The 24,203-nt window shown below is 39.7% G+C and overlaps 1 protein-coding gene across 1 annotated transcript in view; it reads left to right on the top strand.

The window, feature by feature from the left end:
- The window catches only part of SHISAL2A (shisa like 2A), a 2,291,278-nt gene that overhangs the window by 403,128 nt on the left and 1,863,947 nt on the right, over positions 1-24,203 (top strand). The window lies entirely within an intron of this gene.

The raw sequence follows: 24,203 nt of genomic DNA, 5'->3' as shown, positions 1-24,203 counted from the left end.
ATGCCATTAGCAATATAAATTATCAGCATCTCAGACACAGTTATTTGGATGCTTCTGCATCATAAACTCTACTTTACTTCTTATATATGCTAGTAAGAATGAATTGATAGAACATTCCAGTGTATTTGCATGGTTAGAACTAGAGCTGTGAAATGGAAGTGAATTCATTAATATAAGCAAATGCTTTCACTTGATGTAATAAATAAAGCATACCTATCAACCTGTTAGCACAAAAAAAAACGGGGTAAAGCCAAAAATAATGGAAGTGTAAAGGCTTAAAAATAGGGACAGATTTTAAACATTGTTCATATAAAATTAGAAAGTTATTTGAATAAAAGGTTTTGTATTATCATGCATTTTTGAAGGATGCAAAGTCTGAAACTCAAATGACTCCCATTGATCAGTGGCATCTGTCCTCATTGATTTGCAAGGAAAAAAAATATGAAGCAAAGTCTAGAGATTCTGTAAAAATCTGGGCAGTTGAGAGATATGAAATAGAAATAGTCATAGGACTCTGCATTCCCTTATTGTTCTAAGAAAGGTAACATGACAACAAGATATTTGACTTCTGCAGTGGGGAAACAGAAGTGGTGCGTGCCTTATATAATGTGAGGAACATTGCATGATATAGCAGGTTTTGTCTTCTTTCTTGTTGTATGAAATATTAGCTTAAACTTCATTTTAGATATGGGTTAGTATCATATTCCTTAGGAATAATATATGTGAAAAACAGACTATGTTTTATCAACAGTAATGAAGTCAAGTTTGTTTAGTCCAAAAAAAGTATTATTTTGGGGTGAAATATCTCAGTGCACCAGAGGTGACTGTGTCATCCTACCCCCGGGTATTTAGATAGCATACATGGGCTCTAAGCTTTTTTACCTACGGCTCACTTAAGATAATTGGTAACATCTCAGTAGACTAACTCCTACAACTGAGTGTCTTACTGCAACAACAAGTTAGGTTTCTTACAAAACCTGTTTTATTAGTTATTTTTAAATGTACATTTCAGCTGTAGCGATACATTTGGATATCAATGGGTATATTATGTTTTTCATTGCATTTCTTTGTGTATGTCTCAAACATATTGATATACCGAGACAGATAGGCAGTACATTAAGGTATGGAACTATATGTTTAGCAATAAGATACTAAATACCATCACTCCTTGCTATGACACCCTGAAAACGTATTGCTGGGACAGTTTTTAAAACATATCTTTCCTTAGCAAATCTATATGACCCCTGAGCATGAATCATTTCCAGAGATGATCTGCTTTATATTTGTATTTGTGTTCCTAACACTGTCATTAGAGTTGCTGCATCGTAATAAAACTCTGGCCTTGTTGAGACTAGGGAGCAAGCATGAACGTTTGTATTTGCATTTCTGTGTTAAGCACATAACTCCATCTCTGAAGTACTATGAATGAAGATTACCATGGAGAGCTCCTCATAGTCATTACAGGTTTTCTACCGTAAACAATTCAAAATGCTACATTGTTATATCCATTTCTGTAGTCATGCATATCAATATAACTTGAACATGAAGATCAGATTTAATTGGCTTTTCATTTGCAAGATGCAACAGTTTTATGATGCTTACCACCTCCAGGAAAGTGTTATTTAAGGAGGTACTCAGAAGAGGATGGCCATCAGCTGGTGTCAGTGTTTGGCTTAAGATAGATTTGGTTTTGTATTTTGAAACAATGCAGATGCATTTAGAAAATGTAGCCATGACTGAAATTTTTAAACTATATTGGAATCTCGGTGGTGGTGCTGCGGTAGCGTTGTCACCTCACAGTTAGACGTTGCACGTTTGATTTTCAGTTAGTGCATCTTCTGTGTGTCGACATGCGTGAATGGGCGTTCCTTCATTGAAGGTTGTATGTTAGGCCCGGAAAGCCACCACGTAAAAATCTACTACCAATAATTAGTGGACCGGAGGTCCGCTGTGGCGACCCCTAACCGGGAAAAGCCGAAAGACAGTTTACTGGAATCTCAGAGCTACAACTCATGAATAGTGCAGAATACAAAAAGTAAGAATAATTTGTGTGTTGTACTAGCTTGACATTGAAGCAGTGTCTTAAATTTTGACTAATATTGTGAAGAGAAGTATGCCAAGCACTGATACCTGAGAAAAAAACAAAAGTTGATAGATAAATAAGTGGTAGATTGCTTCATTTCACCAAATAGAGTGGATTTCACCTCCAGATTATTAGAGCCTCAATGAAGTATGCTAAGAATCAGCTCAAAGCTATTTTTTTTTTGTTTGTTTTTTTGCTTTTGTTAGCAGGATGGGATAACAAATTGTATAAAAAATTTAATGAACCAGACCAGTCGTGTAGCACAATGGAATAAAGCCCTACCTATAACCAGCTTAACCTGTTTTCAATTAGAAGACACTGGAGTTGGAGGGAGTGATGTGGGAACATGGAACTGAGCAGCATATGACTCGCCCATTCTGGAGGGAGGGAGGTAGCTTGGTTCATAACTTTGGTGACACCAAGTGGGAGGTCTGGGTGGTGCAGTGCACAGACTCAAGGCCATAGGGATGTCCTGCCATGCTGTAGCCAGATAAATTGGGGGCAGCCACATGGAGAAGGTTGGGTGCATGTCCCCCAGAGCTATCATCACTTGGAAAATGTCAAGGGGGTATTAGGAGCACCTGGCAGCACAGGAAGAGCCTGATGTTAGACTAGATATCAGCATCATGATTGGCTCTTGTCTCATGGAAGAACAAATGGGCCAATGATAGCTCTCACCTTTGTGAGGAGCAATTGGGCCACATAGATTGCAGGTTGCCAGTGGCTGGCAGACAGAGGGGATTAAAAAATGAAGTAATAACATCTGCATGGCTTAAACATGTATGCACTTTTTCTATGATTTCCATTAGGCTATAGTCATTCTCATAACCAAAATAGAAGACAGGCTGAAAAATTCATGTGTTCAAAAACTGTGACACTTGCATGTACTATTTTTGTTGTTGTTGTTAAATGACTTGCTGTTACACCTTATGAAGTACTTTCATAATCCAGGTACCTCCTCTTTGCCATATATGGAAATGTAAACATAAAGGGACATGTTGTGGAATTCAGAGCAATTACAAAGTTTCCGGAAACACATTTCCAGGACTAGTGGATGCAGTTCTTTTTTTTTTTCTAGTGTGTATAGTGTGTACAAAAATGGGTAAGAAGGGCTGCGGATGAATGGATGAATGTGTGAAAGGATGGATAAGAAGAGCAGCAGACCAGACAAGAAGAGCTGCGGATGAATGGATGAATGTGTGAAAGGATGGATAAGAAGAGCAGCACACCAGACAAAAAGGGCTGAGGATGAATGGATGGATGTGTGAAAGGATGGATAAGAAGAGCAGCACAGCAGACAAGAAGGGCTGTGGATGAATGGATGGATGTGTGAAAGGATGGATAAGAAGAGCAGCACACCAGACAAGAAGGGCTGTGGATGAATGGATGGATGTGTGAAAGGATGGATAAGAAGAGCAGCACACCAGACAAGAAGGGCTGCGGATGAATGGATGAATGTGTGAAAGGATGGATAAGAAGAGCAGCACACCAGACAAGAGGGGCTGCGGATGAATGGATGGATGTGTGAAAGGATGGATAAGAAGAACAGCACACCAGACAAGAAGGGCTGTGGATGAATGGATGGATGTGTGAAAGGATGGATAAGAAGAGCAGCACACCAGACAAGAAGGGCTGCGGATGAATGGATGGATGTGTGAAAGGATGGATAAGAAGAGCAGCACACCAGACAAGAAGGGCTGCGGATGAATGTGTGAAAGGATGGATAAGAAGAGCAGCACACCAGACAAGAAGGGCTGCGGATGAATGGATGGATGTGTGAAAGGATGGATAAGAAGAGCAGCACACCAGACAAAAAGGGCTGAGGATGAATGGATGAATGTGTTAAAGGATAGATAAGAAGAGCAGCACACCAGACAAGAAGGGCTGCGGATGAATGGATGGATGTGTGAAAGGACGGATAAGAAGAGCAGCACACCACACTATATTCTCTTCCGCAGTGCAGGCAAGTTGGTATCGGCATCTCACAGCCAGTTGCCTCTGCCAGGTGCTTCATCTAAGCCTCTAATTATATTGGGTCATCTTCACTGAAGTTTTAAGCTTTACTGTCTACAAAACAAATTTGGTGTCTGTAGTAACATTATATACTATGTTGTAACAACAGTTGGAGCAGAGAAAGAAAAAATATCCGAAATGTGTATTAAAGCTGCAATGTGCATCCAGTAAATATATTTTATTTGGCCTTAGAATTATTAATGAGCATCTATTAAGACACAAAATTGTTACTTGTGCTTGTTTAAACATACTGAGTGAGCCACGGATGTTTTAATTGGAACTGTTGTATACTTATGTTTGTTAATTACTTCAGTAATTACTTTACTGTTTCTCAAACTTTTCTGATATTCAATATATGTAGAGGATTCCTTTAGAAGTTTTTTACACTATTTTCATAGTAGATTCATTCTGCTAGACTGTATCATTTTCCTAATAGAATGCCATGGTCAATTCGATTTAACAACTAGTTAGTGGTGATATTTTTTATTTCTTATATGCTGTTTTGTAGTTTCTTTTACAAATATTATGCTTCAGTACACTGTAATAAAAGCATGGCATTTCAAGAGAATGAAGAAATGATGGTACCGTTGTTATACAATGCCTCTGACAGCTGTTAATTCAAGTAAAGTGACTAGACTCCACTTCTGTTGTTCAACTAAATAACTGATAATACTATTATAACAGTCCCTTTAGTGTAATGCCAGTAACTGCTTTTAAGCATCAGTCGTAAACAGTTGCCTAATTGCTTCTTTCCTTGATGTCCAGATGGAACAGAAAGTAGGGAACACAACATTTTGTAAATCTTGTTATGAGTTATCTCTTTTAAGGTCAGATGGCCAGTATTACAAGTTATGAAAATGAAAGGAAAAAATAAATACTTTCAATGGAGAGTGCAACAACCTATATATAAACTATACTAGTCCCAGCTTTTGAATACTAAGAATGAATGTTATCTTCACTCACAAAGCTCTGATCTATATGACGTCAGCCATGCCAAGCTTTGTTGTGTTTCTAATGAATCTTTGCAGTTTGTATTATATGAAACGACTCCTCGCTGCTGTGTTCTGATTATCTGCACAGCTTCTAGGAGCTTTGCTACCTAAAACACTTAGATTAGTGTACTGTTTCTTTTGCTATTCCTCTGCCTTGGCCATTGACTTTCTTTAAGATAAATTGTTTCTTCCGAGCATTTGATCCTACACTTTTATCAACTTGCACAGCATGTGCTAATCCGTTAGGAAGCAGGCATGCTTCTGGCACTGAGCTTTTTCTTCATTGTGCACTGCTCCCTTCTTTTAACAGTGTACATGCCGTTTTTGTCTTTGTAATGTACTGTACCTAAAAGGAAGGCATGAGGGAAGAGGCCTTACTAAGTCAATAGAGTAATGTTAGGCTTTATCACCAAACTTATCTTGTATTTGATATAAAGGAAATTTAAAAACATCATGTATTCATAGTATAATTAATTAGACATATCAAAGTGATAAACTGCTTCAGTTTACTTTCATCACTATGTAGCTATAATACATACATACATATATATATATATATATATATATATATATATATATGTGTGTGTGTGTGTGTGTGTGTGTGTGTGTGTGTGTGTGTGTGTGTGTGTAAACTTTCTGTAGAGGATAAAACTTCAGATTGCAGTAATTATCACTATACATTGCTTTTATTCATGCATTACAGCATAAATGGGTGATGCACCCTTCCCTCTTATGCAAGAAAAACTTTGTAATTATATGCCATCTTTAATATTCCTGATTCTGGTTTTATTATAACAGTACCACTTCCAGTAGTTCTAATTACAAGTGCAATTACATCTCATGTATAATTAAAAAATCTAGATTAACATGCATTTTACTTATTTTGTATAACTAAGCAAATGAATCATTTCAATTCCCCAGTACTTCACATAATGGCATTCTAAATAGTGGCAAAGCTTAAATAATTTCTGCAGCTTGAAATTGTGCAAAAGTCCCAGTGCACTAAAATGCCTTTTATTGCCAAATAAGAAGAGTCGTGACTAATATTTACTCCTATCATTTCAAAGAAACACATCCTGTTTTAATTTGTGACTGTAATGCAGAGTGAGATATTGTGAGGATAAGATGTTTTCTGTACAACCTTATTTTCTGTGTTTTGCAGCCGTATTGTACCAAGGAGCTTCCCTTAGATTAATCCTTTCCTGCTTCATTATTAAGGAACAGTCAGAAATCACACACACACACACACACACACACACACACACACACACACACACACACACACACACACACACACACACACACACACACACACACACACACACACACACACATACACAAAAGCCTATAAAGCATCACATAGCATACTGTTTGTATTATATCTCATACCTGTCAACTTCTTAGTGCAAGAAATCTTGTCAACACCTAAAGTGATGGAGGGAGGAGACCAAGGCCCAACATGTGGACAGATTTAAAATATCGTTATTATCAAGTTGCTGGATTAACATGCTTTTTTGTGAATTTTGTAAGGGATATAAAGTCTGAAACTGAAATCTGTGTCATTATTTACTGACTTCAGTCCTCAGTGATTTGTCAAAAACACAAATTTTATGAGAAACAGACATAAAATATGACTCAACATGTGGATATTCTGCAGAAATCTGGACAGTTGAGAGATACGTAATATCTAGGTCCATTGTGGACCTTGGCCAACATTGCTAGTTGTATGTGCCATGCCAGTGAACGTTTTTCTTCATAGTTCAAGTAGCTCTGCTGATCAGAACTCGCAGTGAATCAAACGTATCACAGTGTTACACCAGCCATATGTGTAAACATTGTCTTCTCCATTTTTATACAATATAGGCATACCACTTACTACTAGGGTGCACCCCTCCCCCCACATGTGTGTTTATTAATGTGTTCCTTGTCTAGTACTGTTTGGTGTCATCTTCATGTTTGCTTTCAAGACTTTATTCATTTAAGTACATAACACTAAACACCTTCCAATTGTTAACAAAAAAGTGCAGCAGTAGAGCTCTAGTAATAAAAACATCAATAAATAATTGTTTTGAATGCTTAGATGGGTTAATAAAATCTAGGATAAAAGTTGGCCACAAAAATTTCTTATTTTGTTTAAATACTCTCTAAATAAGTAATATTCAGGGACATATCTTAAGTAAGTAAATGGAATGAGGATATCAAGTTACATTGATAGTCTCCATGTGACCCCATGGGGTTGGGGGTTTGTCTAATGACTAAAGTATTTACTTTACAGACACAATGTACAGGATCTGATTCTAACCCTTGAAAGGAAAAATGGATAGGCTTGAAATGGCCCACAATGGCAGCTAGTCTACTAATTCCTTATGAACCTATGTAGCAGACATACACAAAACCACGTCCAAAATCAGTCCAAGGATTCTACAGTTCCCCAGTTTTAAAGTGTGTGAAAATCACTTAATGCAGAAAGATAGTTTAATATAAGATATTTTACTCATTCTGAGAGGACAAAATGCCTTCTTTGTCGTCATACAAACAGAAAGATTTAAGAGCCCGCAGGCCATTTGAAAAGGTTTGGCTGGACAAGTTTAAGAGCTTCTTCTGTACTAGGAGCCACATAGCAAGCGTCCAGACTAAGATCATTCTTGTGTATGCCCAGTTGCCCTCGAATGCACTCTGACCTCAAACCTCTCGTCAGAGATTATGGTCAGACTACTTGGTAGGAGTAGTAAGGACTCCTCAGACATGGAAAGAAGTTATTTTAAAAAATGCTGTGGATGGTGCATGAGAATACAGAATCATCAGATTATTTGAAACATCTTGTGCAAGAGTCACAGAGAAGCAGAACAAACTGCAAATAGACCATTCCTTGAAATCGTTCTTAAACACAATGGTAAATAAACTAATCATAGGGAGTTTTACGTGGAAATGAACCTGAACACAATCAAAATATGACACTACTTTTCTTTCAGTTCTAAAATGACCATATCAAGTGATAAACCAAAGTCTAAAGCATGGCCTCTGAAAGGATGATGTATTCATATTGCCTGCATTAAAATTGCACTGACTTGATAAAGAAATTGGCAAATTCCTATAGGAACATCCTAAGATAACTGGATAGCTGGAAAATGTGGAGACAATTACACTCTCAAAGAGATGGTTAAAGCAGCATGTATCTGGAACAGCTCCAAACTGGATCTAAAAAATACTTACTCTTCCAGCAACACCAAAAAGCTAGATGGTTAGGATAGCAAAATAGAAGATAAAGGTTCTCATTCAGCCATGCTTTGGTAGTTAACAACAGCTCTAAATCTTGCAGCAGATGAAGAATAATTCACTTCTACCAGAGATTAATCTTGAATTATATAACAGAGCAGAGTATGTGTCAGAAGGACAGCAGTTTATTTGAATCAGTCACAATGTCATGCAAATTTGTGAAGATAGTGTACAGATGGGTCACAGTGCTGCACCCTCTCATGACAGTGATTGGTCAGTGCAACTGGGATTTGTCCACTCCAATTATTGTAGACTATAAATCACCTCCTTATATTCATGCTATATGACACTATCTGTCTCTTGTGAGGTCCTAAGAGAATGTCTGATGGTGGATCAGCCAAGTCCAAAGGGCAAAGATTCATGTCATATGTAAAACTGCTGGTAAGAGAAGATTACAATTTATACTATTGTCCTACAATAATCAAATTAGTTGATGATCAGCATCATTTGGGCAACAGGTAGCACACTCACCTTTGGTGCTTAAAGCTGTGAGTTAAACTCCCACACTAGGTGGATAGATTGCTAACACTGCAGTGCAGCATAAGGGAGGTGAGCTGGATTCCTGAGTGTGCCATCCTCCAGATGAAACATTAAACCAAGGTCCCATCTGCTTGAGTTGGTTCTACTTTAGATGGATGCAAAAGACCTCACAGCACCTCTCAAAAAGAGTAGGGGTCCTTTATTATATAACTATATAAAATTTACATATATGCAAATGTACACAAATTTCATTACATTTAAATTCCTTCAGCACTAACAACATTTTACATTTGCATAGAACCCTCCTTCTTTTCCATACCAACCATTTGATTTTCTGCATTATATTAAGTAATATCTACTTTCCATTAAACAAAATCTCATTCAGTCTTTCATTCCATATTATCCATATAATGGAAAACAGTTTTCTATTCAAATTTCTTAAATATACTTTACTATATTTGCCATAGAATCCATATTTATTGTTGCTCGTCCCTGTCTAACATAGATGGAAATCAGGTGGGGTATTTTGTTTAGATGCTTTTATTCATAAAAACAGATCAGGATGGATAGCAGCATCATGAATATAAACAAATTGGTTAACAGACAGACCTTACATACATACATGCTTAAATCACAACAGCTTACTACAAAATGTCAGTCAGACTTGCACGTGCTCAGTATTTATACACTTGTGTAATCCAATCTTAAAGATACATACACACACATTAAGCTACATCCTCCCTCTTAAAAATATTGCCCTTTCAAAAAACAATATTAGAATCAGAAATGCATTACTATAAACATGAGAAACAAAACACAATGTTCATGTCCAAGTTGCCATGTATCTGTTGCATGGTCTGGAGATATAACCAAATCTTGTAACATATGGACTAAATTTAGCAACAGGTACAGTCTTCGGTGAACAACTCATATCAGGAACTTCTGGATTCATCACAGGAACAGGAATATTTTCTGGAACATCCTTTGGAATTGGAAGACTGGACAACTCACTCTGAGATAAAGAGTCTTTCTCACAGGCTTTGTGTTGTGTTATAGGCTTGGACACTGGTCTCAAATGATTCCAGTTCTACCTAAAGTCTGCTCCTTGTAATTCCACAATGTACGATCTTGGCTCTGAGCAAGTACTTTTCATGACAACAGTCCGATCATAACTTTTGGATGTTTGCATCCTCACCAGTTTTTCTTATAATGGATTGAGTGGTTTGCTGCTCTTATCATAGTAGGACTTCTAGGTTAAAAGTTTCTTCAACAGATTGATTTTCATTGACCTGTTGTTCTTAACACATGGAACCGACAATTGACTACTGATTGGTAATGTGGTTCTGTTTTGTCCTGACAGAAATCTCTGAGCAGGTGAACCAAGATGATTATCACGAGGAATGTTTCTAAGATTTAAGAGATTCAGGAAAACATCACTATTGTCTCTTTTTGACTTCTCTAGTAACTGTTTTGCACTTCAAACTATGCATTCTGCCAAACCATTTGACTGTGGGTACTCAGGGCTACTTGTGACATGAACAAAGTCCAGTTCTTCGGCAAGTCTTTTGAACTGTTGGCATGTAACCTGTGCGCAATTGTCAGAGATAACTTTGTGCATACTAACATGGACTGCAAAATGATGCTTCATCTTGTAATGACAGTACTGGATGTTAGGTTAGGGAGTACGTCAACCTTGAACCAATTGGAGTAAGAGTTGACTAACCAAATAATTCTGACCATTCCACTCGAAAATGTCAGTGGCTACTATCGACCAAGGTAGTTCAGGAATCTGGTTTAGTTGACATGGTTCCTTCTGTTGATGTGGCTTAGTACTATTACACACAGAATAAGATGAAAGTGCTCTCTCAATGTCTTGCGACATAGAAGGCCAAAACACTAGCCCCCTTGCCCTTCTTTTGGTAGTCGGTTCCTGGGTGACCATGATGCAAGGTAGTAATATACTCTGGTTGCAAGGACTTTGGAACAATTACTTTCAGTCCTTTAATAATGATACCATTGTCAGACAAAATCTCATCTCTGTATGGAAAATAAGATTGCACTTCTTGAGATTAACTACATTGCTTTGACAGCCTTCCTTTATTGATAAAGTGGTTAAGCGTCTGTAAAACTGGATCTGTGCCCAACTCATCAAGATGTGTAGAAGAAAAATTTCTCACTTCCATGACTTCAAAATCAAATTCTCATTCAGTTCAGTGGTGTTTCTGGGTGATATGGACAATGTATCAGCAAGATAAAGAAGTCTGCCTTTCTGGTAGCAAGATTGAGATTATACTTTTGCAATCTCAGCATCATACATTACAGTCTGGATGGAGCTGAATGCATAGGCTTTCTCAAGATAGTGACTAGAGATTGGTGGTCTGTTTCAATCTGGATAGGTCTACCATAAACATAATCACGGAACTTCGAACATGCAAACACAATTGCCAAAAGCTCTTACTCAATTTGGGCATACTGTATCTCATGTTGGGTAAGAGTTCTCGATGCGTAGGCAACAGGGTGACCCTCTTGTAGAATAACTGCACCAAGACCAAATTTCAAAGCATCACAAGAAAGTGTAACTGGCTTGTGAACATCATAATATCTGAGAGTTCCATTACCTCCTACTAGTATGTCATCTACTATAATAGCACAAGGATACCTAGAAAAAAGTTTCTCCATTGCATGTTGAAAGACTTCACTTGCAGAATTTTTCCCAAATGGCATTTCAAAAATCTGTACCTGCCAAACGGAGTACTGAAAGTAGCAAGCAATGAGGATTTCTTGTCAAGCTGAATTTGCCAAAATGAACTCTTTGCATCTAAGACAGAGAAAAACAGTGGCATTTGGCATCAAGGCTGTGACTTCTTTGACTGTGTGCATAGGATGATGGGGTCTTTTTAGTGTTTTCTTCAAATTTCATGGATCAATGCATATTCTGATGTCATCTGAGCTTTATTTATGAGCTACCACCATGGAAGATACCCATTCAGTTGGTTCTGTAACTGGACAACTCACGCCTTGTCTCACCATTTTATCTAGCTCGGTTTTATCTCTGTCCTGCATGGGTACTGGAACTTTCCAGTCTGGCATGATAACTGCACTGACATCTGGATCTAACTTCATGGAGTACACACCTGGAAGCTTCCCTAGTTTGTCTTCGAAAAGATCAGCATAGTTACAAAAAAATGTACTGGGCAAAATTAGAGTAGTGGTCTTTTAAGCTAATTTAGTGGACTTCCTTATTAAATGAAAGCAGTCCCATTTTCATACTATCTCTGAGCCCTAATAATGACTGAACATGCCTCTTGACCACATAAAATAACAAGTCATAGCTTCTTCCAACAGAGTAACATGAAAGCACTACTGAACCTTCAGCCTGAATTTCTTCACCTCCATAAGCAACCCTGCACTACCAGACTATAACTCATACCACACTTTTTGGCCATGTAACCTGGACTGGAACACCAAAGGCAGAGGTGTATCCATATTCATTAAGGATATCCACACCTCCAGGCTAGTTGCTCAGCATAATGCAGCCGAGGTTATCCAAGTACAACTAACTCTGGGCAAAACTGCAATCCAAATTGTAGCTTGCTACAGATCACCCACCATGCCCCAGGATTCCCACTCCTCTTTTCTTGATGTACTGGAAAATATTAGGGTTCAACCAAACACCCTAATAATGGGTGAGTTCAACTACCCCACCATTAACTGGGAAAACTACTCATGTACCAACTCCTTTGCTCAACACTTTCTGGAATTCATAAACTCCAATGCCCTGGATCAACTTATCCACACCCCCACCAGGGGCAACAATATCCTAGATCTAGTAATTACCAATATGAGTGACCGGTGTTCCACACCTGAAGTCAATGCCTCATTGGTCCGATCCGACCATAAGCTAATTACCCTAGATATCCACATCCTACCTCCACCCTCCCCCATTAAGGAAACCATAATAAAAAATTTCTCCATAGCCATCTTCATGCTTCTTAAGAAAGAAGTGGTGAACTTCATGACACCCATGCAGATGGACAATACAGTTACGACTACTGAATCCTACACAATTGCACTTTATAAGCACTTACATGAGTGCATGGATTGTGCTATCCCAAACAGAACCAAGATGCTATTCTCCAAAAAAGGAAGCCAATCTGGTAGTCCCCTGCCATAAACAAACTCTACAACAGAAGGAAGAAACTCTTGCAAAAGAGAGTAAAATCCCACAAGTGGAGTTGCTCCCTGGTCAGTCTCAGTAAGAAGCTGCGATCCCTGATAAAATCCTCCAAAGCTAGTTACGAAAACAAAATCGCCACTGATTCTAAAGACAACCACAAAGCATTTTATAGCTATGTCAAGAATCTGAATGGCAACACTCAGATCTGCTCTGAGTTACAGCACAATGGCACTAAATATGCAGACCCAACTGATATTGCCAACATCCTGGCAGATAGGTTCAGTGCTAACTTTACCCCCCTCTCACCCCCTAAAGAGCCCATCTCTATACCGGAAGAATGCAAAGTTCCTGTAATCATGGCTGGACAGGTAAAAACCACAGTCTCCAAAGCCAAGAACACAGCATCCATGGGACCAGACAACATCCCAGGCTGCGTTCTACATGAACTACAGAACGAACTGGCACCCCACCTAAGTACCATGTTCAATCATAGCCTCACCTCAGGCTTTGTGCCTGCTGAATGGCGCACAGCAATGGTTATCTCATTCCACAAGGGGGGAGCCACCACGGACCCCAGGAACTACCGCCCCATTAGCCTGAAGAGCCTGGTCTGCAAGGCCATGGAACATATCATCATGGAACTTATAAACAAAGACATTGGTAATCTCCAAACTCTGGATCCCACCAGTTTGGGTAAACTTGATAGACTTCTTTGAAGCAGTCACCAAAGCCATAGACAAGGGTAAGGTGGTTCACACAGCCTATCTAGATCTTGCCAAGGCTTTTGACACCATCCCCCACTCTGGAATTATAGATAAACTCACTAAACTAGGTATAAATCCCTATGTCACAAGATGGGTTGCCAACTGACTCACTGACAGAACCCACACTGTGAAAGTAGCAGACTCCAAATCCGACTTCAGACCAGTGATAAGTGGAGTACCACAGGGTTCAGTCCTGGGTCCTCTCCTGTTTGCTATCTACTTCTCTGAAGTACAGGCTAACACAGAAGGTCTCTGGCTAACGAAGTTCACAGATGACTGTAAACTAGGAGCCATAATCGAAACTCCTAATGATGTGGACATCCTACAAAAGGGCTTCACTGAGACAGATGCCTGGTGTCAAAGCCATGGCCTCAAGCTCAATGCCAAAAAGTGCATTGTCATTCCCTTTGGTAACAACTCTGCACCCATGAACTACAACATAGGCGGTAGTATACTTAACACCGAAAGTGTGATAAGAGACCTTGGGACACAGGTGGACAGTAGTCTCTCCTTTGATAATCACATTGCCACAGTAGTCAGGAAATCCTTCTACATGGCACACCTCATCACAAAAGGTGTCTCATCCAGAAAAAAAGAGGTCATTGTTCCCCTGTACTCATCACTCAATAGACCCATTATAGAGTCCAACACTCCTTTTTGTATGTACCTCACAAGACATCTCCAACAACTGGAAAGGTCACAGAAATACCTCACAAAGAGGATTACCGGCCTCAAACAGATGCCCTACACTGACTGTCTCAAAAAACACCAGCTTTACTCCATCACATATCACCTACTCAGAGGTGATCTCTGCCTAACATACAAAGCTATGTCAAACCCAAAGCTGTTGGACATGCTCCACTTAAAGAAATCCCAATCCCTCCGAGCTACACGCTCTAGGGACGTAAATCTTGTCACCACAATAAATAGAACATGCCGGAGGGATAGATTCCTGTCCCAGAGACTTCCCATACTCTGGAATAAACTACCTATCTATATCAAACAAAGCTCCTCATTAGCACTCTTCAAGAAAAATCTTGATGATTGGATGGGAAATAGGAAATTCACCCCAGGGATCACCTCTGTGGCTCTGCTCGACAGTGGCACAGGAAAATAATTTTCTTGGGTGGCAAAAGCCAGGGTACCTTTTTGGCTGGGCTTGTATAGGCCCCAGGGCCGATAGCCTAGTACCTACCTATGAACCTATGAACAAGCTTCACACACCTTGTCAAATAAAGCCTTTCATCATGACATACTCTAGCAAGTGTTTCTGCTGACCTAACATTGTATCTAGAACCTGTGTCAGCTTTGAACACTATGGGTTTTCCATTTATCCAAACAGTACAAAATACTTCATTCTTTGCCCTTAAATCTACTGCATTGACTTTTTCATGAAGCACTGACACACCATCAACATAAAGAGTAGGGTTGCACCTTTCTAATTGATTAACTCATTTTGTAAAGTGTTCCCTTTTAATAAAAGAATGTGGACCTTTTGATTTACAAAACATTTTGAAATTATTCCATTTATTGCATTTTTGGTATTACTGACCAGCTGGCATTGAAATTAGGTTGGGGCTCTTGCTTTGAGATTGCAGACTCACTCATGCTTCACTTAGACTGTGTGAACTCTGTAATTTGCTGGAAAGTTCTGGGATTTACCAGTGGGTGCTGCAGGGGCTACAGTTGCTGCCATGTGCTTGGGCCTGTTTCTTTTAACCACGTGCTGCATACTGTCAACATGAGCTTTATCACTGTGCCTTCTAGAGCTATTCTCATTTGTAAGCATATTTGTGTGCTCTTTTGTGAGCTCATATATCTGATAAATCTCAATGGCCTTATTCAAAGTTAAATCACTGTCACGAAGCAAAATCTTTCTCATTGCAACATCTTTAATACCACACACAGGTCTGTCTTTTATCAACTCCTAACTACATTAGGCAGAGCCCCTCACTAACACTCTTCAAGAGAAGCCTTGACGAGTGGATGGGTAACAGAAAGTACACCCCTAGGATCACTTCATTGGCTCTGCTTGACAGAGGCTCAGTTAATTAATCAATGGGGCGGCGAATGCCGACACACTCTGGCTAGGCTTATAAATGCCCTCGGGCAGATAGCCTAGTACCTACCTATGAACCTATGAACTCATCCCTTAAATCACCAGATCTGCATTTTTTAGCTTTGTTTCGCAAAATCAGTTGTGTATGCTGAAAAAATTTCACCAGGCTTTTGATCCCTTGTGTAAAATAAGTGCCTTTGCATTGTAACATTAGTCTGGGGTTTACACATTTCTCTAAATTTATGTGTTAAGCACTCAGGATCCTCCCTTGACTCAGCCGGTAGAACTGTATGATGGTTTTCCCCTTCTCCTGTATAGATAGCAGGTGCATACACAAATGAATGTTCCCTTTCTATGGTTTCTGACCCAGCTAAATTAAGCAGAATAAATGCCTTTGTATGGTCATCTTTATCAGAAAATGCAGCTTGTATGAAAATGTCATACTCTTGCTCAAACATTCTCCAGTTCTCTGCAATATTATTGTCGAACACAAGTGCAGATGGTTTTCAAAATCTGTCTGCTATGCCCACAACGTATGCACAAATACACTGAAAATATGACCCTTGTAATTATGTACAAACAGTTCAGTGAGCTTGTAATAACATTGAAACGCACAATAAACTCTTCAAAATACTGTACTTTGTGAAATATACTCTAATGGCTATATTCTGTGAAATAACTTTACTGTAACACTGCACAAACATGCAAACACTTTATACACTTCTGATAACTCGGACATGTTTAATCAATACAAAACATACATGCTTAGCAAAAATACTGTCGTTTCATCTTATTTTATTCATTTCATGCAGTTTGCATTTTATTTCAAACATTTTCCATAGTAATTTGAATGTCTTTATCAATACCGGACATATCGGTGTATGCAAACATTGTTTAGAGCATTCTGTATGCCTCGTTTCATATTTTGTGAATAAGCAATAGTACTGAGCAACTTTTAATATCTGAAATTCATTTCTGACCTGTTTTGTGAATTATACATGCTGTAGGGATGATTTGCTCCTGTATATTCCTCCAGTTCCATCTGGGTGCCCCTCAAACTCAAACTGAAGAATTTGGATTGCATCTTGGTCTCACGTCCTTTTAGACATCCCACTTCTGACATCATGTCTTCTCTAGATGACAAGTAGATGGGGTATTTTGTTTAGATGCTTTAATATATAAAAACACATCAGAATGGATAGCAGCATCATGAAATCTAAACGAACTGGTTGAAAGACAGACCTTACATATATGCATGCTTACATTTCAATAGCATAATACAAAATAGCAGTCAGACTTGCACGTTCATAGGTTTATAGGTTCATAGGTGTGTACTAGGCTAATGGCCCTGGTGCCTTTACAAGCCTAGCCATAGGATTACCCTGGCATAGTGCCACGTGACCTTAGTTCCCAGTGCCTCTGTTGTGTAGAACTACTGGTGTTATCCCTGGGGTGAATTTTCTGTTTTCCATCCACTCATCAAGATTTCCCTTGAAGAGATTCAGCGAGGTGCTCTGCTTGACATGTATAGGAAGTCTGTTCCATAGCATGGGCAGTCTCTGGGTTATGAACCTGTCCCTCCAGCATGTTCTGTTAATTGTGATAATGAGCTTGAGGTCTCTGGAGTGTGTGGTGTGGAGGGATTGGGATTTCTTTAGATGTAGCATTTCTAACAGAGCTGGGTCAGACATGGCTTTGTAAGTCAGAGATCGCCTCTAACTAGGCAATATGCGACAGAGAATAGTTGGAGTTTTTTGAGTCTGTCCATATAGGACAAGTGTTTAAGTCCTGGGATCATCTTTGTGAGGTACTTTTGCAGCCTCTCCAGTTATTGCAGGTGTCTAATGAGGTACATACCAAACGGAGCACGGTACTTGATGATTGGCCTGATGAGGGAAGAGTAGAGGGAGACAATGACCTCTTTCTACCTGGATGCAAAACCATTAATAATGAGATGTGCCACATAGAAGGACTTTCTGACCACAGTGGCAATGTGATGATCAAAAGAGAGGTTGCTGTCAACCTGTGTTCCCATATCTCTTATAACGTCTTCTATGTTCAGTGGACTACCATCAATGTGGTAATTCATGGGAACTGGGTTTTTCCCAAAGGGGATGACGACACATTTTTTTGGCATTGAGATTAAGGCCATGGTCCTGACACCAGTCATTGGTCACAGTGAGACCATTCTGTAGGATGTCAACATCACTTGGGGAGTTAATAATAGCTCCCAACTTGCAATCGTCTGCGAACCTTGTCAGTATTTATACACTTGTGCAAGCCCTTTGATAGGCTAAAGGCACATACACACACATTGACCTGCAATTATTTTCTATTATTTTTCCCATAAATTTTTAACTTTTTACATGTTAAGGAAACACACTCTGCTGTTTCTAATTCACCACAAAAACACATGGCTTTCATTTGCTTTTCATAAGGCATATTTCCTTTTACTGGCCACATATTAATTTTTAACCTCCTTAAGAAATATTGACACAGTATTCTTCATATACCAATTATTTCTTTGTTTTATAAGTTTTGCTTTTTCAACTGTTAGATGTCCCCATGGGATCATACAGTAATTCTGTATAATTATATTTTTATATCACTTTTTCATATTTTTTCTATACCCTGTATAATAAATTTCCACAATTTAATTTTTTATACATCCTTATTTATTCATTTCTCCATTCTCCCTTCCTTTTATTACAATTTATTACTTTCCTTTCCGTTTTATGTTTTTTTTTTAAATGTTCTTATTACTGACTTACTTTCCTTTACATTTATCCATTTTAATGCCTTATATAGGTTCAACAAAGCCCCATATACTATCAGGTTCAATAAACCCAAGCTGCCATCCTCGTTATCCATATAAAAAAATTCCTCTTTTAACTGGATTTAACCTAGATCCCCATATGAATGTAAATACGGTTTCAGTAAATTACTTTTCCAGTTCTCTTGTTTTCATATATAAACTAGCTATGTATGATACTTTTCCCATCCATATTGTATTTATTAACTATACTTTTTCCCAAAAGGCAACCTGTTCCACATGATACTGTGTCCCTTTGATTCTTTCAAAATGTTCTCCCACTTTTCACGTAGTATAAAATATTCACCAAAATCATTTCCTAGTATTGATATATTTTTTCTTCCAAATTGTATAACTTCTAGCTGTTCATCTCCAAAACCCTTGCATTTCCCCATTCATTTTGATTTAACTTCTTGCACATTTTATGCACATATATAATTACCTTTTTCATTTTTCTATTTTTTAGCTATTAATATTATATCATTAGCATAAGACATAGTAACTGGATATGACATACTCATTACAAGTCCATATTTGCTTTTTTCCATTTCTTAATTTATCTCTTTTACCACACATTTCATGACCATTACAAAGAAAATACTACTCACTGGACATCCTTGTTTTAAACCTATGTTCATTTCAATTTCTTCACTTAGCCAGCCATTTACTAAAATTCTAATCTTACTATTTTTATATACTGACTTACACACATTTTTATTAGTATACCACAGTTATTTTCTTCCATTATTTGCCATTAGGTTTCATGCTCAGTTGAATCAAATACTTTGGGCTGGATTCATGAAGGCTTGCACGGAGTCTAAGAGTAGAGTAAGACTCCAGCAAGCCAACATGTCCGTCCAGCGATCCAGGAACAGCCGGAAGGGGCATGCAACGGAGTTCTCCAAACTAGTCCTACAAGGACTGGGCTGGGATATGCAAATTACCTAAATTACAGGTGAAAGCCATGCAAATGAGGTAAATTTGTGATCCAGGAAATCCGAACCTGTCCGAGTAGAAGTAGTGTTATTTGCAGAAATGTACTCAGTTGAGCCGTGTCAGCTGTAAAAAAAAGCATGCATTCTCAGGAGGAAGCATGCCAATGGCCAAAAATACAGCCATTGGCAACGGGAAGTGATGCAAATTAAAAATAAAATAATTTTTTTTTTTATCCCAATCTTCGGGGTTTAACCGTAGCGCAGTGCCACGCAAACGCGCTGCACCCTAAATAGCAGAAAATAAATAATTAAGATACACAAATGTGGATTTCATAGCTAAAATGATTTTACAATGCAAGGGAATGGCAGGCTGAAGACAACATGGCCACCGAGTAGAGGTTTCTAAGAGGGGAAGCTCAGTCTAAGAGATGTAACTAAGCATTAGTAGGCAATTCTATGCAAATGAGAGTTATTATAGTGAATCGCAAGTTTACATAGCAAATGAGCACAGTCACTGGAGTGTAGGAGTAGGATAAGGGGAAGATTTTGCAACCCCGCTAGATCAGTAGACTGTGCCTGTTAATAGTAGGTCACACAAGATATCTCACATATGTTCATTTCATTCTGCCTCTGTCTAGCAAGGACCCATAACATATCCCAGGGCTAAACATACGATCACCCATCCACCTGTGAAGATGTCACCTGTAGGTGGTCAGCGTGGGTCTGTGCGTATGTGGGACTGTGATCACACCCCCGAGTGAGTGGAGCCTCTGTGATGGTAATATGCCCCTCCAGCATGTCCTATTAACATCATTGCTCACGTACCTGTCCCTGGAGCATGTAGCTGTAAGGGACTTTGATATCCTCATGTGGAGCCTGTCCATCAATGCTGTGATGGACATGGCTTCAAACAAAAGGCACAGACTGCATCCAAGTAGGCAGTAAGCAACTGAGGAGAGCTGGGGTCACCATAGCCAAAATGTGCATGCCATCTGTGTGAGTCCCTAGATCCACTTGGTGATGTAAATCTGTGTACATTCCAGTTGCTGCAGGTGTTGGGTAAGGTATATCCGAAATGGGGCATTGTATCCAAGCATGTGCCTGATGACTATAGGGTAGCAATGACCCCACCTGATCTAGATGTAAACCCATATGGGATAAGGTTGGCTAAATAGAAGGTGTGTCCAGCAACATTGGCAACTTGAATGTACCCAAATCGCAAATCACACACACTGTACATGATGTATCATCACCTATGTGGTAATGTGTGCGCACGATGTTACTATCAAAGGTGATGACTATGCATCTAAAGGAAGGTAGCTGTAGGCCATGGCTCTGGCTCTGGAACCAGTCATCCATCTCTGTGAGACCCTTTCTGAGGATGCTTGTGCCAGCTGTGGAGTCGATAATGGCACACAGTTTGCAGTCATCTGCAAACATGGTCATTCACATTCCTCCTGTGTTAGCCAGTATGTATCAGAAATATATACAGAACAAGAGAGGTCCCAGGACTGAGCCCTGTGGGATGCCATATGTAACTGGTGTATAGTCAGACATGGCATCTGCAATACTGACCATGTGCGTGCTATCCATGATCCAGTTAGCAAACCATCTTGTGACATTTCTGTAGATATTGAATCCGGTGATCTAATGTGTAAAGGCCAAGTGGGGTATAGGACAACCCTGTGTATGTCTATGGACCTGTTAACTGTTTAAAGACATCAAACATCTGCAAGAGGCAAGATATGCCCACAACAAAACCAAACTGTGTAGGATCCAGTGTCTGTAGGTTCACAATGTGTATGTGTATGTGTTCCATAATGACACACTCCATAGCATAACAGACCAGGATAGTTAGGCATATATTGGGATAATGTCCAGGGTCCCTTGTGGCACCAGCACTGTGGAGTGGGTACACCATAGCTGTATGCCATTCCATGGGTACACATCCTGTAGTAACTGTGATATTGAACAGTGACATAATGTGAGTGTGAAGTTCGTCATGAATCCCGTGTATGCCACAGTCTGGGACACCATCTGGTCCCACTGATGCTGTGTTGTCTGTTATGGAGAGGGCAGCACACACATGTTCATCCCTGATGTCAGGGAGGCTACACCCTGTTGTGATGGACATGTGCATTGCAGGGGGGGGGACATTCCCACTGAACCTGTTGTCCAGGATGTTTGCAATGTTAGTGGGTTCACTGTATCATTTGTAATTATGCAGTAACTCACAGCATATCTGTGAGTTCCCACCCAGGTCCCTGACATAACTAAATAAGGCTTTGTGATTGTCCATAGTGTCTGTTGCAAGTGGCCGTTAGAAGTGGGCCTTAGATGAATCAACAAGTGATCGTAGCTATACCACAGTACTGGTCAGAGATGCCTTCCTGATTGTGATTGTACTTTATAATGTAGTAGCCTCCTCCTGTCCCTGTATAGCTCAGTAATGGCCGTGGTCCAGTAGACAGGTCCCCTGCCTTTGGAGGAGTGAGTCTTGTAGTTATCTGGGATAGCATGATCCATGCATACCAGTAGTTGTCCATAGAATGTGCTTGTAAAGTATGAAGTGGTCTGAGCCATAATTAACACTGTCCCAGGGTCATTGAGGGATACCACCTCAGTTTGTACAAGTGTGACATTTGCTCATGAGAAGTATGTCACTGAGATCACATAGGATGTGTGTGTGTATGGGATATGTATGTCTAGTGAGATGAATGTATGTTCCGACCTTAACAATGACAAGTATACCTCTGTTGTGGAACATAGAGTCCCCATGTGGGTGATGATCAGTCCCACATGTTATAACGCCCTGTGGATGTGGTGACCAGGTCTGCCTTAGCATTTGAGTGTAACAATCCTAGCAACTGTTGTGTGAGGGTGTCAGTGCTTGAGTAGTATACCTAGTCAATGTTTGTGTATTTGAAGTCACACAATATAATGGTGTTTGGTGAGACCTTCACATTCCCCAGTGTTCCCAGGAATAATGAGTGTTGTACCCAAATTTGGGAGTGTGGTCTGTAACAGTCTACAAACTGAAATGCAGTTTTGCCCACTCTCAGTTGCACATGTACGTTCCCCAATGCTTTGTGCACTGCTACCAACCTGGAGGTGTGTGTATGAATGATGTGTATGGATACCCCCCCTATTGTTGTTGTCCATTCCGAGTCTTATATCTGAAAACCATGGTATGACGTAAAACCTGTTAGTGCTGCTGTGCTTTATTGAGCCTGAATCTGGTATTTGTTACTGCACATATATATCGACAGATTCCATACTGATGTGAGTCCTGAGTGCATGCATTCTGAGGGTTAGACATCAGTTGTTGAGCACCATCACTCTCTGTTACCTGTACCCTGTAACATCTATGGCTGTGGTCATGTCTTCTGACCCTCACTTCAAACAGCCACTATGTGTGTGTCAAGAGCCTAAGGCAGTCTGTGAAACCCTAGGGGTGACAGGTGCATGGTGTCCATAGCGAATGTACGTGGTATGTTGAGCATGTAATCCCAGGCTGACAGACACTGGATCCCCTGTGAATGACAACAATATGTTAGGCAACTGTTAAAATTGATCATTTCATCTGTATACTGTGACATAGTACTTAGTGAGGGTAGGATGCTACACAAGGTCAGGGTCATACTGGCCTGGGCTACATGATCAGAGAGCTCCTCTGTGTCTGTTGTCATGTAGTCCAGGGAGGAACGTCTGAGGGTTTACACACAAGAATGGTCAATGATGGAGCCATATTTGTACTTGCAGTGGACTGACAGCAGTGTATGTGTCATGTGGCATATCCTGGCACGCGACACACAGCACAAAGTGACCTTCACGTCGTTCAGCCTGGTGAGTGGGATGTCAGTGTGACCGACAATTACAGTCACCTAATACAAGTGTATGAGGTGTGTTGTGTAGGCCTAAGGGCAGTGACTGTGTGGCACAATGACTTTGTGAAGTATGTGATATGTGTGTATGGTTTTGTGTTAGCAGTTGTTTGTGTGTCTGCTTTGGATGTCTCTGTTACTTAGGCAGAGTATATTTAGATGCTCCAAGTATGTCATTCTGTGTCAATGTCTGTGGTTTGCTGTTGTCATAGGTCCATGTGCGACTGTATTTGTGGTGTGTGTGGTTACCTTCACCACCCGATAGACTGTGCCAGTCATGGCTTTGGAGAGCTCAGCCTCCTGTCCATCCATACAGTTGCACCTCTCACATATATCTGAGTTTGTTGATAGGAGGACAGTTTTCCCTGTGTACATAAGGCAGTTGTAACAATGTGTCAAAATTCAAATATGCACCAGCTGGACTGGAGAGTACACATGAAACCGACCTTTGGACATGCCAGGATATAATGATGACATACACTGTCGACTGATCACAAAGGATCAGTAGTGTGTCAAGTGTGTAAAAGAGTAAAACTGAGTTTAGTGTTCAGGTTTGTTGTAGCTGTGGAAAGATAATCTGCAAAGGAATACAGACAGAAACATTACACCCCCTTCAGCTATGTCAGAAATATCGATGTACAGTCATATATGTCCTGAGTCAGGGTCAACTGTACCTGACTGATAATGTCAACATCCTGTCAGACAGGCCCATACATACATACCCACCT

Source organism: Protopterus annectens, chromosome 10.part0, assembly GCF_019279795.1.
Source record: "Protopterus annectens isolate FY-2018-M chromosome 10.part0, PAN1.0, whole genome shotgun sequence".
Lineage (NCBI taxonomy): Eukaryota > Metazoa > Chordata > Ceratodontiformes > Protopteridae > Protopterus > Protopterus annectens.
The sequence above is the reverse complement of the archived record's forward strand: the minus strand, read 5'-3'. Positions and strand labels throughout refer to the sequence as shown.